The following is a 16241-nucleotide window of genomic DNA, read 5'->3' as shown; positions in this document are numbered from 1 at the left end:
TATATATAAGCTTACCTCAGTTTGTACAGTTGAATTCCAGTGGAAAAAATAAATGTCACTTCTTGAAAATGGTCTCAATGTAATTGCAGTCGGTTTTGGAAGGCGAGAAACCAATCATGGTGGCAAAACAATTCTCTGTTCAGATGGCTAGAGAAATAATTACAAATTAGAGAGGACAGACATAATAAATTATTTTTTATTTATATTTGAACAGTAATGGACAGTGATGCCCTTTTTCGTGTTTTGGCTACATCAACTAAATTAACAAATAAACTCAAAAACCATCAAAAAAAGGAACAGTAATGGACAGTGATGCCATCTTTTGTGGTTTGGCTACATTTGTTCTTTTAGGTACTTCCATGTTTCTTGATCTACCTGTAAAGACCTTTTATTGAGGGCCTGCGGTTCTTTCATCAGGCACACTATATATAAGCTTACCTCAGTTTGTACAGTTGAATTCCAGTGGAAAAAATAAATGTCACTTCTTGAAAATGGTCTCAATGTAATTGCAGTCGGTTTTGGAAGGCGAGAAACTATGTACTAACAGGGTGGAAGATGACTTCAGGGACACGGTAATTGAAGAAAATTGTAAAAAAAAAAAACTATATTTTCACGTGATTTATATGTATGATTAGAGGCAGTTTAGCCTAGTCTATAACATAATTTAAAAATATTTTGAGTTTTTTATCATTTCATGGTTTATATTTCTTGTGGAAGTTGATTACTTTGCACTGAGGACATAATAAAATTGAATGCATATATCAATAAAAAGGTGTGTAAAATACAAAATAGTATTTATAATGTCTGTTATCTCTGTTTAAGTGATGAAGAAGACCTAAATATACAATTTTAGCCATTTCTTATAAATATGTGACTCATTTTAGAGAAAATATGAGTAAATAAATCATTGAGACATAAAAGTCACTGTATAACAGGAATGACCCATATGGAAGCCCGTTCCCGCCAATAAAAAAAAAGTATTTGTGACTTTTTATCTCACAATTCTGACTTTTTTCTTGCAATTACGAGTTTACATCATTCTGACGTTTTTTGTTTTTTTTTAATTGTTGGATATAAACCCGCAATTGTGAGAAATAATGTCAGAATTGTGAGATATTAACTCGCAATTCAGACTTTTTTTTCTCGCAATTGCAAGTTTGCATCTCGTAATTCTGACTTTTTTCTCAGAATTGTGAGATGTAAACTCACAATTACGAGTTAAAGTCCAGTTCTGAGGAGAAAAGACTGATATGTTCTCAGAATTGAGTTTATATCACACAATTCTGACCTAATTTCTCAGAATTGGGAGTATATCTTGCAATTCTGACTTTAGAACTCGCAATTGCAAGTTTATATCACGCAATTCTGAGGAAAAGGGTCAGAATTGTCAGTTTATATCTCGCAATTCTGACTTCATTTCTCACAATTGCGAGTTTTTATCTCAAAAATTCTGAGAAAAAAAGTCAGAATTGCCAGATGTAAACTGGCAATTGTGAGAAAAATAAGTCAGAGAATTGTGAGATAAAAAGTTGCAATTGCCTTTTTAATTTTTTTATTCAGTGTTTTTTTATTAAGATTGGGTTACGGTGTTGAATAAAACAGTCTATTTTAGGTATTTTAGTACGACATTGTGATCGCGTCAGCAGAATACACTTGCGAGAACCTGTAACAAAACCAAACATCATTCTGTTCTGGTATTGTTTTTAATGAAACTGGCTGTGAATAAGCTCCCAATCCTAGTCATTGCATAACATACTTGACTAACATTTAGTAAGAAGTGTAAAGAGTGCAGCCTGTTTACAGATACAGATGTGTTCTTTAAAACTACTCATAACCACAGTAAAAAAAAAAAAAGCACCATAATCCCCTGAAAATAACCTACTGCACTTTCTAACTGTAAAGATCAGAGATTTACAGGTCAGTACTTGCTGTAGTGTAATCTTCCAGGTCAGACCTCTACAAATCTAATAGATCGTTTTAACCCCTCTTACACTGAGGGAGATTATCACTAAATCTGAATATTATGAAGGATTCAAAGTGAAAGGTTTTGCTTCAGATTAAGTGAACAATTTCATGATTATAAGAGATATCTTGGAAAACACAATTCTAGTCAAAAGCAAAAATGATAGTGTGTGTGTGTTTGTATAATCGTACAGAATAGATTTGACGCATTCAGTCAGTCTCTTTTTATTTCTCATTGTTCTTTTATTCAGTTCTCCAGTCTTCTCCACTCAATTCTTCCTCTTTCCACAGAGGTCCCAACAGCAGACCCCAAGAAAGCAGACTCCAATGTGACAATGTCCCCCAAGCAGAAGGAGGAACTGGCCCGTATGAGAGCCAAAAATCTTGCAAATGCAGTTCACTACATCTGGGAGACGGGTGAAGACAAATACATGCTGCGCTACTTTCACACTGGCTTCTGGTTGTCCTGTGAGAAACACGATGACGGGGCTGGTGAGGGTAAATGGTTCAGTATTCTTCTTTCTGATATCTGTTAGCTTTTAATGATGATGTTAAGTGATAAATCATCAAAATTCACTTTTATCGACAGTTATTTTGCAGCTGTTTGGCTGGAGACTTTATATAAAATTCCAATTAATGGAATTCAATTCGGGTTCAAAGAAAATGAGTAAAACACACTTTTAACACATAAAGCAACTACTGTCATATGGCCAACTGTCAAAGCTGTTCTTGATACTAATGTCCTGATTCAGTCCCTTTGAACATCTGTTTCCTGTTGTGGCCTTTCTTAACACTTATTTAACTGCCATGGGGTCACCCCAGTTCTCAACATCTGCTACAACGAGACAGTCTTACACAACTCAGAGGTCATGGCTGCAAGTTTCTTAAGTTACATAATGCACATCACTGTTTTTAAAGAGATAGATAGACAGATAGATAGATAGATAGATAGATAGATTCCTCAAGATCAGTTGGCAAAGACTGTGCCTGTTCTTCACAGGTGAGAAATGTCGGAGCTTCATTGAACTGACCCCTGGAGAAACACAAGGTGAGATGTTTATGAGCTATAGATACAGAAATTGGCATGAAATAGCTCATTTCTGATTCTGTTTCATATCCTGTAGGAGTTCTGTGGCTCTCAGTGATATCAGAATTTGCATACATCAGCCTTCTGGCGATGGGTTTTCTTCTGATGTGGGTGGAATTGCTGCTCTTGTGTCTGAATAAGGACATGTATGCACTCAAGATCAATGCTTTTGCTGCCATCTGTACCATGCTGTCTGGTGAGTTTCTGAGAGCTTTGGGAAAAAATATGGTTTTTCATCAGTATGTAATGGAGACAAACAGGGAGAACAATATCTTTTCTACATTTCAGGTATGATGGGAATGGTGGCACATATGATGTATACAACAGTATTTCAGATGACTGTCAGCATTGGGCCCAAAGACTGGAGACCTCAGACGTGGGACTATGGCTGGTCATTTGCATAAGTCTCCATCTTTCTCTAATCCATCTTCTTTCTTACTTTCTTTCTTTCAAATACCATGCAATAAATAGTGGTCTCCAAAAATCAGGGATAACATTGATAATCTGTGGTTCATTAAAGCAATAAGCCCCAAGAAGCCGTGGTTTACAGTGAATTTATAACAACTAAGGGGCATTGCTAAGCACGACGTGAAGCGGAGTTTCACTGTAAACCGCGGCTTCACGGGGCTTATTGATTTTATAAAACGGTTATTCCATATACGTAGTAAGGTTTCACAAAATAAAACAGAGCAAATAAAGTGTAATGATATTAATAAAAACAGTATTCTTCCACCAAACAATATAGTTCCTCAGAATCAGTTGTGGTTGCAACAAAGTGGTTGCCGAGCAACAGACAAACGTAAACAAAGGTGTATGTTTGTAGAGTAATTTACAACAGCTTCGAACGTGGCTCAGCCAATCAGAATCAAGGACCGGAACTATCCGTTTTATAATATAGAATTTGAAGCTGCAGTCTTTTGATCATTTTTATAATATATTTTTAAATGAATAATTTTAATAATGTACAAAATATATATATTAAAAATATAAATATTAAATATATTTATAAATAATAATTGATAAAATATTAAATGTTATTCTGACAGTATAAATTATTTCCCCAGTGGTTAAAAAAACATCAGCTTTGCATCATAGGAAAAATTACATTTTACAATATATTAAAATATAAAACAGTCACTGTTAATTACAATACTATTTTACAATATTACTGTTTTTAAATGAATGCAGTCTTGGTGAGTAAAAGAGACTTCTTTCAAAAACCTTACAACATCTTACCAACCCCAAACTTTTGAATGGTATAGTGTTAAGTCAAATGATTGCAAGATAAGTCAAATCATTTGAAACATTGGTGCTTTTCCACAGCATGGCGTGGATCTCCTTCAGCTGTTGCATGGCAGCAGCTGTATTCACCTTGAACTCTTACACCAAAACTCTGATTGAGATGAAGCACCGTGCCCGGATCCATCTGGAGGAGGCCCGTGCTGCCAGCCACGCGCCGCCCTATGATGAGGTCATCACAACCGGTGGTGGGAGCCTCTACTCCGTCAGCCAGCTCGTTTAGCAATGCCAGAAGGGTGCGTTTATCGACACCACGTGGAGCCCCAGGGAGGAAGTGTCTGGTGGGGGTATGGTGGGGGCAAAGAGTCCTCATGGACTGGTACTGGTGGGGGGGTGCGGGAGAGAGGGATGCGAGGACTGTGAGAGAGAAATGGATGAGGTGGAGGATGAATTAGAGAGGGAAGGGAATGATGAAATGTGTTGAGGAGAACACCTTCAGGAGGTCCTTCATCATCAGCAGTATCAGTGACTATGTTTAAATGCATATCATTTTCTAATTTAGATCCATATTTTGGTTAGGCCTTTAAAAAATAAGTTTACATGCTCCACAGGTGTTGAAATATCCATGTATTCATGTAATCAGCATACTAGACTGTAATTTTATTATTCAATGTCAAACATGTCCTACATGCAAGAGTGGGAACCTTTGTGTCAATTTGAAATGTAGGTCTTGATGTTTATTTTACTGTTTGTACAATACTAGTAAAAAAAAAAAAGATGTCCTCTTTGCTTCAGATATGTTTGTGTTCACATAATGCTTTAGATTTAGAGTTTTAGCTCCATGAGTTCTGAGAACATTTGCGCTTTCAATTTAGTTTGGATCACGTCTGACTCTCTAGGTATTGTGTCAATCTGTACAATCATTCTTCACTTCATTATATTTTGGGCTTTCAATAAGATCACCAAGCACAATATATCAGATAATCTGAATATACAACAAGACGGAGTGATGGACAGATTACAAAAAAACAGGAATACCAGCAGCTTTAGACAGATGCTTTCAAAAACTGGACAGAAGATTATCTGAATAATCTCCCCAGTAAGAGACAGAGATAAAGTGAGAGATGGAGAGAATGAGAAATGGTAAGAAAGAAAATCAGAATCACAAACAAAGAGAGGAGAGAGAATTTTTTGCATGTTTTTAAGACAATGTTCACTTAGTGATGGTCATGGTACAGCATACATATTCAAGTTATGGTAAAAGCATACACATAATTGCATATGTTACTATTTAATGTTCCATTCGATCAATAACTAACCTATAATATTCTGTCTGCAGAAAAAAAATCTTTACACAACTGTTTTGCAATAACACAATGTAATATAGTGTAAAAATTAACCAAAAGAAGATTGTTTGGATTAACATACAATGAAATGACACCATATCTTAATATGAGAGAATAATTAAACCATTTCAAATGGACACTAAACAATGGCATTCATCAACTGAACGCAAACTGCAATCTAAAAAAGACCATTAGAGTTATAAGATAGGCCTATGTGCCAAACAAACCTCTAATTCAACAAATGCATGACAGAAATCAAACATACCCTTAACCTAGAAATTACAGTCAAAGGGAACAGAATATATTTCAACTATTTTTCAAACGGGTATCTTTTACTTAAAGGGGTCATATGATGCGATTTCAAGTTTTCCTTTCCATCACAGTGGAGTCAGCTGTCTTAACCGTGGCTTGTGTACTGCAAACATATACCAGCTTCATCACCGTGTCTGTCACGCGACTCTGTTCCCCTTTCTGGCTCTGTCTTTACATTTATGTTGAAAGCTGAAGCTCGCGATTATGGTAAGGGGCGTTACATTTCCTACGAGTGCTTGCGGTGTTCGGCCAATCACAATGCACTGGGTCAGCTGGCCAATCAGAGCAGACTGCGCTTGTCGGAAGGAGGGACTTTGTAGAATACGAAGCGTTTGAGAGAGGCGGGGCATAGAGGACCTACAATAATGTACAGTATTTGAAAAATAATGTGTTTTTTGAACATTAAAGCATGTCAACATATTCTGTTACACCAAATACACAAAATAATGATCTTTAAAAAAGCATCATATGACCCCTTTAAAGTAGCTGTATGTAGTTTATGTATTTTTTTGTACTTTGGAGCCCCCTACAGTTAAATGAGAAGAATTAACTGTTGCAATCACGTGATTCTGAAGACGCGCGATTAGGCGCGAAATTCAGATGGAGGGCAGGAAGTGAAAAGCAGAATGGATGAGATGGAGGAAAGTCTGTACTGTACTGGTTTAGACACTATACGGTGCTTAATTTGTAAATTAAACATTGCCGGATCCAAATCAGCAGTTAAAAGGCCCCGTGACCGACACTGACAATACGACTTCAGTTTTCCCGGAACATTCAATGACGTCACTAAACGGTGATGACACAACGATAAAAGCATCGTTCACAAGTTTCTGCATGGACCTAGGTTTTCAAACCCTGGGTCAAAAATGGGTCGCCAGGATGATTTAAGGCAAATATATGTAAGTTACATTAAAAATAACAAAATTTGTTTCCATAAAAATAAAATACAATCATAATCTATATAGAAAAGGTATAAATATGCGAAACATATCTGACATAAATAATTAACAGATATAAAACAGATGTGAGGCGCGGAGATCCGCAAACAAGTTCACGGGAAGAAAACCGAGAACCAAGATGAGAACGAGCATCCTGTTTGTTTGCTTAATTACAAAAACACAAATGTTCTTTTTATTGCGAGCGTGCAAAAATAAAAGTAGCCTAAACATTTACATTTAGTTATTTAGCAGACGCTTTTATCCAAAGCGACTTACAAATGAGGACAAATTGAAGCAATAAACATCAACAAAAGAGCAATGATACGCAGGTGCTATAACAAGTCTCAGCTTAACGTACACGTAGCAAAGTTTTTTTATTATTATTATTATTATTATTATTATATAGGCCTAATAAATAAAAAGAAAACAAACAGAAAAAGAATAGAGCAAGTTAGTGTTAGAGGCCCTTTTTGCTTTTGTTAATTGTAGGCTATAATAAATAAAAAGAAAATAAATAGATAGAATACAAAAACAATAGAGAAGCTAGTGTTCGGTTTTTTATTATTAATTTTTTTAACACTTTGCGGGTTGTCTTACTCTTATCTGTATGACCAAAAATGGAGTAGCCTATTTAATGTGTCAGCTGTTTGCTCACACACACACACACACACACACACCACATATTCTAGCAATTCAAACTTGCCATCGCATTCTGTTCATTTTCAAAATAAAATACAGTCAGCCAAACATATCAATTTAAAGAGTCCATGTATAACCGGTCTACAGCTGCTAATGCCAAGCGCATTTTTGCCCATGTGAAGAGGATGATTTTTTTTCTGTCGATATGCGAACGCGCATGAAGCCTAGTCTACATTATAAATAATAGTTTAACATTGAAATACATTGCGAATATGGAAACATTTGGATTTGTGCCGAATGATAGAGGTAAGTGACCCCAACGGTACTTTCAGTTTCGCTTTGTTTTGGTTTCTTTAGCTTTATTTATTTTTGTTTTCATTCTTGATTTGTTCTGCATATACATTTAAATTATTTGTTTTAGAGTGAGGGGAACTAGGCTATTATTATAGTATTTATAATGTTTATACATTATAATATTTCACTTTACATGGTATTTTTTCTGGTATTATTACACTCTCTCCAAACGTGAGTGGAGAGTGGGTTAAGCAGAACCAATCAACGAGAGCGATTTTGAACTTAAAGGGATAGTTCACCCAAGAATACATAATCTACAAATCATGCTCCAAATACATCTACATAAACCCGCAATTGCTCTGTCTCGTATGCACGCATGCACTGTCACGATAATGCACTTGTTAATGCCGGATCTTTAAAAACAAATACTGGAATGCAAAAATCCAAAATCTGACATTTTCTGGAACAGGATCCGGCTCAAATTAAGCACTGGAAAGGTATAAACAGAAAATCACAACATATGTTGGACGTGATTCTTATGTTATGAAGATGAGCAATTTTTCAACTAAATTGAAAAATCAATGTCACATTGTTTCGTTATAATTGATGAAGCTCTCTAAAATGCAAATATAATATAGCCTGAAAAATAATCTAGCCAGAAAATAAGCTTTTTTTAACGCTATTTGAGCATAAGAAACAACATTCATGGGGCAGTTCGTTTCAGATGTTGTTGCTGATTTGAAATATGTGATTTAATTGCGACTTCAACAAGCAGTTTTTGAGATTTCAGGATTCCCCCATTCATTTAGAACTTGGTCTTGTTTGAGCTGCCTGGAGGCATTACAAATATGGCCGCCGAGTGAACAGACTTTCCTTGAAAGGTACTTTGATCTTAATATATATATTAACCATTTGCACACATGAGCATTATCCGACTCTGCTCCTCCCGACCGACAGACACAGGGTTATATATATAGATATATATAGATATATACATATCTATGGGGTTACCGGCGTTTTTTCAGTCAATTTCTTGCATTTTCCCCCATTATGAACAACAAATTTTCGTACACGATAAAAGCTCCTTGTGGTTTCTCGGTTTGACCAATTTGAGCATCCATAACGCAAAACATAGTCATTTTGAGTTTCTGCTAGATTCCTATATAGAAAATCACTTCCTTGCCTCCAGCTGCATTTGCGCCACAGCAGTGACGTCATGGGCAAAACCTATTACAGTGGACAGCTACACGTGCATTTGTTGCTGCTGTAAAGCAAAGGAGTGTGGGAAACAGACAGAAGCCATTTATCTTATTAGATGTGAGTGTACCATCAGAATGATTTTGAAACTGATATTTCAAGGTAAAAAAAAAAACTTACAGTTGCTTTAATAAAAACACGTGAAACTAGCAGAACACAATGGCGACACACAAATTAAGGATGGCGCATCTTTAATGAAATTTTTAATATAACAACAAATGCACAGGAAGTCAAGCATGACAAAACCACTGTTTGCATGAACATGATCATGTTGGGTCATTTATGGTTGTACTGAATGAGCCGCAGCGCAATCTCGTTTGACTGAACGGCCTCAATGAACTCTCCCTCTGCGACTCGTTCTGCATGTGTGAGAGAGAATTTACTTTGTAAATGTTTTCTCTGTATGCTAATATCGATTAACAACGAATCATGAGAATCTTAAGTTATCTTTCTTACCATTGTCTTTTTTGTCAAAGATGGCCCAGAGTTTCTCTGCTCTCTTCTCTGGCGTGCTCTCATCACTGGGAAGATTTGCCTGCTTCACTTTCGGTATGAGATTGAAAATTGCCTGATGGGAAATGAGAGAGAACAGGATCAAATGACAGAGTTTTTGGCTTGAACACCAAATCCGCCAAAGTGAATACGGAATTTTCATTTGAATCACTGTAGTTTTACTGCCAATTTATATTTGAATTAGACTACTGTGCCACTATAAGAAAGCCAAAATACAAAATCTGTATATTTCACACTTGTGTCTTTGTTAATGGGTCAAGTAATAAACTTTACCTTGTAGATTTCTATAGTGTATTATGGGTCTCAACATGTTGCATGTTAGGTTGAAGTATTCTTTATTAAAAATGTTTCAGTTCAGTCAGAGTTCAGCTGATGTCATAATTGCTGTACAGGACATACTTATGATTTTTTTGTTTTGTATGACGATGTTGTTGGCCATTACATGGACCTATTCTTTGGATAACATCTCATGACGCACAAACCTATTTCCAAATCTGTTATTTTGTCCTGTAATCCATGCTTAGCTTAATTTTAATGGATTGTGTTTAGGCTATGTGTTAAATTTATTTCTCCTCGCTTTCCCTCAACTCCCTATCTGTTTGGCCTCAGTGCTGTATATGTCTTACTCCTTCTTTAGAGCTTAACTTGCTTGTTTGGTAATTAGTTTGCATGCTGATTCGGCTCAACGTAATATAACTGAAGTTACCTAACAATAGGCCAATACAAATAGATGAAATTGTGCCAGCTGTGCCAATCTTACTTGAGAGCTTTAGCAAGATAATGAGGACAGCCATGTCTGGAGTGCACTTCTAACTCAAAACAAGGTGAAAAAGTGTAATAAATAAAAGACTAAAATGAACAGACTTTCAATTACATTCATCACTCTGTAACCATAAATAAATATCCGGAAAATTTGTTTTGCTGAAACAGAAATGAGAAATGTTTCAATAACCATTTAAATTTTGGTTTGTTCACACAAAACCAGTTGTATAAATTCAGAAGACCTGGAATATAGTGCGTAAGACCTGTTCACACCAAGAACAATAACTGTAACGGTAATTACAACTATAATGTTTTAAAACAACAACTATAACGATAACGACACAGAGAAATAATATAATTGGAATCACTTTCAGAATGATTTTTACCCTGCTGACGGATAATAAAAAACCTTGATAGCCAATCAGAATCCAAACGACTTTAAAGACCTCAAACATTTAAAGTTTCAGATGACAAAATTGCCATGCGAACTTATAATGAACAGAACATTATAATGCATTGGTGTGGACACTGTATAGTTATCATTATAGTTATTGTCTTTTTTTGGAGCTCGACAACCCTCATTCATTTTTACTTTAGTCAGTGATAAGATTTTCTCTCTGTGTTCCATGAAAGAAAGTCATGTTTGGAATGACAAGAATTTGTATTTTGTGGTGATCTATCCAATAAACTGCTCCAATAAACCAGGCGAAACTAGTATTTGACACATCTGAGAATGCTAATCAGTGATCATTCTCAGGGATTCTGCAAGCGTCTTCTATACAATTAATTTTCTGTCATGGTGGAGCTACTACAGTTTGAAGAGAATCTTGCTGAGCAAATTCAAGTTTACAAATAATTATCTTAATTAAACACATACAGTAATGGCACAGACATTTGAATGAAAACTATATCATCCCCTTGAGTACTCATGTACCACAATTCACAAGTATTCACAACTGCGCGTTCTCGGTTGTCATAATCCAAAAGACAGCCCTGCTTTGATGTAATATTACACTATAGTTTATTTTTGAAGGAAAGTTTACTGTTTTCAGATGATATAACATAAGAGGTATCATTTATTCTGTTGATTCATACTATAACATCTCTGTCCAACAGTTTACACTACTCCCTGGGAAATTGATCGGCCATTTCTAAGAAGAAGGCTTAAGAGTTGACATGTCATTGAATCCCCCTGCGCCCATGGTCTTAAATCCTGATTGCACACTGAAGCGCTTATCTCTCTCACAGTACCCACCACCCAATCCTTCTGCCTCCCTCCGCAATGAGTGCTTATAGAGCTCAAGCTTAAGGATGATGTCACTCTATGCTTCTAATCGCTGTTCTTAGGTCAGCTTTAATGTTTAATGCTCTTTATGTTTTAATCGTCACTGTCAAAATGACCTGACTCAGAGTCTGAGACACATTCGTGATCCCTTATGACTTAAATGGGGTGTCCCACCACCAGGCAAACTTAAGATGCATTCACATGATGCAGTCACATTGCCACAATTTTGCAGGCAACTGTTCATTATCAATAGTGTAGCAATAGATGATTAACAGTGAATTTGTGTGACCAACTGGAACATGAGCGAAATCTGCACGGGAAACAATTTAGCCCCCACTCGAAACTCCCTAATAATTCTCCCTAAATTTTCTATACATTTACCCACCAATCGCATGGCTAACTTAATAAATAAGAAATATTGAGTTTGAAATACTATTATGTGTGAAGATTTCTGCGATTGAATCGACTCAACCAATGTATTCGGGGGCGGGGCTATCTATTTGTCTGACAAATGACAGATGGGGGTGTGTTCAAGGAAACCTGTTTGAAATCATGAATTATGCAATTCTGTTTGGTGACGTTGGTGGCACAGAAATGACACACTTATTCAAGCTAACAAAATCTATCAGGTAAATAAAAAGCATAATAATACATGGAATATATGTGTGAAAAACTGGAACACGAGCAAAATCTGTATGGGAAACATTTTAGCCCCCACTTGAAACTCCCTAATAATTCTCCTTAAAGTTTCTGTACATTTACCCACCAATCGCATGGCTAACTTAATAAATAAGAAATATCGAGTTTGAAATACTATTATGTGTGAAGAATTCTGCGATTGAATCGACATTGACTCAACCAATGTATTCGGGGGTGGGGCCAACTATTTGTCTGACCAATGACAGATGGGGGTGTGTTCAAGGAAACCTGTTTGAAATCACGAATTATGCAATTCTGTTTGGTGACGTTGCTGGCACAGAAATGACACACTTCAAGCTAACAAAATCTATCAGGTAAATAAAAAGCATATTAATACATGGAATATATGTGTGAAAAACTGGAACACGAGCGAAATCAGCGTGAGAAACTTTTTAGCCCACACGCGAAAATCGGAAATGGTTGGATTTCGCCTGCAAAATTTCGCTGAACAACAGTAACTATGACTGCATTTTTACTGTTTTAAGTACTGTCAGAGTTTATGTTAATGATGTTTTATCATAATGTATTCCCAATGGGTGTCAGCGTTTTTTAACTAAACTTTTAATTCTGTAGTGAAGTCCACAAGCATTGTGAAGTCCACAACACAACTAATGAAAACGACACAGAAACAATAATATGCAAAAACTTTAAGAGCGATTTTTTCCAGATGATGAATGATAAAAAACATTGACAGCCGTTTAGCATCTTTAGAAGCTTGAAACTCCTGGTTTTGCAGATTCGTAAATGGCTGAAATTTGCTTGCAAAATTTCGCCAAACAGTTTTACTTGTGATCCTTACTGTCTTGAGTTTACGTCAATAATGTTTCATATCATATTCGCATGGCTAACTTAAACAAATAAGAAATATTAAGTTTGAAATACTATTATATGTGAAGAATTCTGTGCTTGAATCAACATTGACTCAACCAGTGTATTTGGGGGCGGGACTATCTGTTTGACCAAAGACAGATGGGGGCGTGTTCAAGGAAACCTGTCGGAAATCATGAATTATGCAATTCTGTTTGGTGAGGTTAGTGGCACAGATATGACACACTTTAAGCTAAATCTATCAAGTAAATAAAAAGCGTAATATATTTTCATAGTAAATTCTATGATAGATATATTGGGAACAGAGAAAATCTGTGGAATGGAGGTTTGTCCAGTAGGATGGAGAACCGCTCCTTCAGCAGCTGTTTGTGTACAATTTATGTGAAATCTAATTATTTTCTTACCTGGCTGAGTTCAATTACTTCAGGTTTTGTGACGTAACCATTCTTGTCCACATCAAACAGTGAGAAGGCCCACTCTAGCTTCAAGGTTGACTTGCCCGAGGAGGTCATATGAAGCGCAACAACATACTCTTTAAAGTCTAATGTCCCATCATCATTGGTGTCAAAGGACCGAAAAAAGTGTTGGGCTTACGCTTTGGCATCACTTTCAGGGAAGAATTTAGCATAGATCTCCTCAAACTGCTGTAGTGAGATGCGACCTGTAGGACACTGCTTCTGGAAGTTTTCATACCACTGGGTGATCTCAGATTCTGAGAACCTGGTGGTCAGCTTGAGGTCATCCAGGATCTCTCTGGGAATCCCTCCACTCTGTGCGTTTCCCATGACCTCCCTTTGAGTGATAGAAGAATAGAAGACAGAAGAAACTGATGTACTAACAAAGGTGTGAAATTGTGCCCTTAGTAAAGATGTTAGTCAGTCAAGGTTTCCAGTCAAAACTGTCAATTAACACAGGAAGTTAAAATTACAAAAAAATCGGACAAAATCTGACACACTCCAAAAACTTCTTTTTTTTTATTGTCATTAAAATGAAGCCACGATACCAAACATCTTAGTGTTCCTGAAATATGGCACATAAAGTGTTTCATATATTTTCTGTTGCTTTTATTATTATTATTTGTGTGAGACTGAACCATTGACAATCAATAGACGGTTCCCTATCATTTTAATATCTTGACCTAGTCATGTTTATTGTACTTAATATAACGTTTCTCAAATTGGCATTTAGTTGTTCTTTACTGATAAATTGGTCAGTGTTGCTGAAAAAATATGAAAACACTTCAAAACTAGAAAAAAAGAAGAAATGTGACTTAAAGGTACCTCTCTTTAGAAAGAAAAAAACCTCACCTCTGAAATATGTTCCCAAATTTTTTGCATGCTGCAATTAGGAAACTGTAACTACAAATTATGGTTGTGCATAGATTACATTATTACATCTATTATCAAGATTTTCTAGTTAACATAATCAGTGGCTATGCCTTTTAAGTCATTATATTACGAAAGTGTCCTAATAAACTGCAGTAAACAAAAAGCCCAACCTATATTACAGACTTAGTCTCATAAAGTTTTTTCCAAGGTTTTATTTAATGTAGACAGAACTCAAACAAAAAAAGGAGTAATAGATAAAAAAAGAGTAATAGATAAAAAAAATAAATGAATAAATAAACTCAGAAGCCACTGAAAAAAAAGTAAAGCCACTGACTGGGATGCATTTATAAATGTTTAATGTAGTGAATATTAATATAATGATTAATATATATGCAAACCAGTAAAGAATATGCGAGTTCTGATTAAAATCACTAGGCTCATAAGTAGTTGTGCTCTAGAGAGAAATCAAAAATCTTGTATCTGTATGCACGAATAAAAAAGAATATGCTTACCTGTGGCTGTGGACCAAGAATGAAGAATGGAAGGGAAGTTATCAAGGTAGAGTTTGGAAGAGTAATGAGGCAGTGTTAAAGGAGGCGGCTACCTCTCCATACTGGGTTAAGTCAATTAAACAAGATTCCACAAGACTCAGCCAGAACAAGATTTTCATTTCATGTTTTGCACAATTGCTTTTTTTCTGTTCTGTTCTGTACTTTTTTCTAACCCCATAATAATTACAGTCACATTTAGGGTTTTAGCTAAACAGCTCTGACAACATGACTAAAATAAAGTACACTCTCCTGGATGAGTTGAAACATATGATACAACATATGATCCAACTGTTTGCCACAATACCAGATTTTTACATTTTATTTTATGATTTTTAGAAGTAAAATGATCAAATGATGACAATTTTTGTAGCCTGTTAATTGGTTGTTTTATATAAACAACATTATGGCAAAGAATTTCATCTATAAATACAAAATGTAGTTCCAGAAAAACAGTCAAGGGGTGCGCTGATCTCTACTATTAGAGAGGGATTTCCATTCAGGTCTTCATAAATCTCATTAAACTAAGTGGTAATGGTCTTCTCCTCATGGTGTGCTGTCCAGGCGTACACCATCTTAATGTATTTTAGTGACTTTTGAAATAAAAACTGCTAAATTTGCAGCTGATTAAATAAACACTTGAACTTGAAATTATCATATTATTATAAGAGGTTCAGTTTGAATATTCAATATCTGCACTGCACCCCTTTTTTATTTTTTATTGAGGTTTTTATTGTGTTTTTGGAAGGTTGATAGGGGCATGTAAGGGGCGATTTATACCACTATTGTGACCTTGTCCGAGGCACTTAACCTTTGGGGGGATTGTCCAAACATACACAATTGTTTGAAAGTAATTTTAGGAAAAAAAAGAGAAGACCACTGGGTTTTAGAAACCTTCTGATTGACTGTTGACATACTGTGCAATCTTTCATCTGTATCCTTCCCTAACATCAAATCTTTTTTTTGTTGTTGTTTACCTTTCCACCTTTTTAAGTGTTGGATTTTCTCTGGGTCATAAATACATCCTGATAGTCTTCTTCTGAGCAGCTTACTGTCCCTAGTCTGCCTTGTCCTGCCCACGATAATGTCCCTGCACCAGACAATCCCTCCATCTATAATGAGAGAGAGAACACAGAAATAAACACGTTGGAAAGAGTGAACAAGGAGGGAAAGAAGCATAACACGTGACATCAAAGGAAAGCCA

General features: G+C 35.8%; 2 pseudogenes; one reads left to right on the top strand and one right to left on the bottom strand.

Moving 5' to 3' along the window:
- Nucleotides 1–5317, top strand: part of LOC107693379 (germ cell-specific gene 1-like protein) — a 7870-nt pseudogene extending 2553 nt beyond the window's left edge.
- A 3931-nt stretch (nt 5318–9248) lies between these two features.
- Nucleotides 9249–15094, bottom strand: LOC107693380 (visinin-like; annotated as a pseudogene).
- Between the last annotated feature and the right edge of the window lie 1147 nt (nt 15095–16241).

The sequence above is a fragment of the Sinocyclocheilus anshuiensis genome, unplaced genomic scaffold (genome assembly GCF_001515605.1).
Source record: "Sinocyclocheilus anshuiensis isolate Anshui unplaced genomic scaffold, SAMN03320099.WGS_v1.1 scaffold566, whole genome shotgun sequence".
NCBI classification, from domain to species: domain Eukaryota; kingdom Metazoa; phylum Chordata; class Actinopteri; order Cypriniformes; family Cyprinidae; genus Sinocyclocheilus; species Sinocyclocheilus anshuiensis.
The sequence above is the reverse complement of the archived record's forward strand: the minus strand, read 5'-3'. Positions and strand labels throughout refer to the sequence as shown.